We start from the raw sequence: 2500 nt of genomic DNA, 5'->3' as shown, positions 1-2500 counted from the left end.
CCTCTCCCCCACTCTATCACCCTCTCCCCCACTCTATCACCCTCTCCCCCTCTCGATTCTCCCATCCTCCTCCTTGGAAGTAACCCACAAGTTTATAAAACAAAATGCACATTGTCAGCCTTCCCTTCCGTCACTATAATATAATGTCGCTAGTGCTGTAAACTAAATCATCCGTCTATCATCCCCCATCACAACAATTTGCCACTTTCTGTCTCTCCCAACTACCTCCGTGACGTCACGAGCTCATCCCCTCTGTCCATCATCTGCGCTGCTGTTCCTGTATTGATCTATAAGCGATCGCAGCTGATAGATCGAAGCGATCAATGAGGAAGGCATTCCGTCAGTAAGGAGCTTTCCTTTTGAGGTTGGGACTTGACACAGATTGGTCGTGTGGTGTTGTGTGTGTGTGTGTGTCTATCTCTCTCTCAGAAGACACTGCAGGTAACGTAGACTTTGTTAGCAAAGTGTATGTTTACAATGTGTTTTCATAAAGTTCAAATGCTTGTTCGGTTTCGTTACTGCTTCCGTTAAACAATTATTCATCTCAATGGAACTAGATCGTAATTTTTTCAGACTTTTGCTTCCATTTCACAATTTATTATTCGCTTAAATTTGGTCCATACTTTTTGAACTTATAAAGTATATTACTTTGTTTTGTTTGTTGTTTTTGCTGTTCTGTTTTTGTAGCTTTGTGTATGTCTGGACATGCATTTAGTAAGTGAGTTGGAAACCAGAAACTAGATAGGTAGGGGAAAGGAAAGAGGTTGACCGGATCAAGTGAAGTACACACACGCAAACACACACACATACAGACACATACATGTACCACCCCCCCCCCACACACAAACATACACACACACGTACACACACACACGTACACACACGTACACACAGACACGTATACACACACACACGCGCGCACACACACACACGCACCCACACGCACCCACACACACACGTACACACATACGTACCCCACCTCCCCCCCACACGTACCCCCACACACACATACACACACACACGTGTACTCACGAAATCTCATTCATTGCTCTCCGATGACTTTTCTTTGCGATTTTTTCAAGAAAGATGAACATTTATTCCTCCAAGCCTTTCGAAGCTAAAATGAGCACTAAGCCTGCATCGACTATATATTTTAATTTCTTTTTTTCATTCCCCTCTCTCGTTCTCCCATTCCCATAGTGTGTGATTGCTGGGTGCTCTGCTGTTGTTCCATATTTCCAAACATCTATCGTCCTTTTCTATCTTCCTTCTTTTCTTTGCATGCAACTACCCAGGTGTGTTGCAAGTGCCGATGATGATAAACATATAAAACTCCTCAAATCTTCTGCACCTATATGACCTAATTGTGTTCCAGCGCCGTAAAACTCTTACTTTCTGTTCCTCCAGTGCCAGATCTGCCCATTCATTCCTTTGCTCGGATGCTCTTTAAAAAAGCGTTTCCCTGATCTTACCCCGTTACCCATTTGTTTAGGTTCACTAAGTAGGCTGCTCTGTGCCTACCCCTGCCTCATTTACCTTCAATTTTGCCAGTGAGAGCTAGATCTAGATGCTAAAGACCTTTATGTCTATTCAGGTGTCCAAAAAACTGCATTTGTCGTTTCCTGATTGTTTTTAACAGTGATTATCCCTGTTAGTAAAATAATTTTATTAAAATCCTTTCCTCAGCTTCCACGCACGAACCATGAGGCGACAGAGTCGACCAGGGAAGGCTAGCGGCATCAGCTTCCAGGATGCCAAAGACTCGAACCTAGGCCGCCGACACCTGTCTGACCTGGCGAGCACGGAGTCCGCGGGGACCAGGCCGGGCCAGATGAGCCGCCAGTTCATGGTCCGCTCCCACACCACGGCCACCAGTGGACACCGTGACGTCACCATCTACAGCCTGATCAACGAGAACTACGTGAAGAAGCCGGTGTTCAAAGTGAGCCGGCCGCTCACAGCCATTGCCATCAGCCAGGCTTATCAAAACCTTCTCGTGAGTACTCATATATACACTGCTTTTTGTCGTTGTCGTCGTCGTCGTCCCCCCCCAAAAAAAAAATACAAAAATCGGTGAAACTTACGTATTAGGGGAAATTCCAGAGAGAAATCCGCTTCAAACCCCATCTCACAACAGGAAGTGATATTTAATTAAGCTGAGCCAGGTAAGTCATAGGCGTAGGTAAACTTACACAGTGGTCACTAATGAAAAGTAGCATGGACAGTAATTATTCTGAGGACTGTGGAGAAAGTTGGATCTGATCTAGTTGAGGAAATGAAACACCTTCACACCCAGACGACCTGACATCCGGGGCTCAGGGAGAATTCTAAAAAAAATTGCCCTTTTATTTGTCCCAGAAGTGCACTTTGGTGTACAGCGGCAAACATACATATACATACATAAATACATAATTATAAATACGTACATACATAAATACATAATTATAAATACGTACATACATAAATACATAATTATAAATACGTACATACATAAATACAT

This window comes from Aplysia californica, unplaced genomic scaffold, assembly GCF_000002075.1.
Source record: "Aplysia californica isolate F4 #8 unplaced genomic scaffold, AplCal3.0 scaffold00038, whole genome shotgun sequence".
NCBI lineage: Eukaryota > Metazoa > Mollusca > Gastropoda > Aplysiida > Aplysiidae > Aplysia > Aplysia californica.
The sequence above is the reverse complement of the archived record's forward strand: the minus strand, read 5'-3'. Positions refer to the sequence as shown.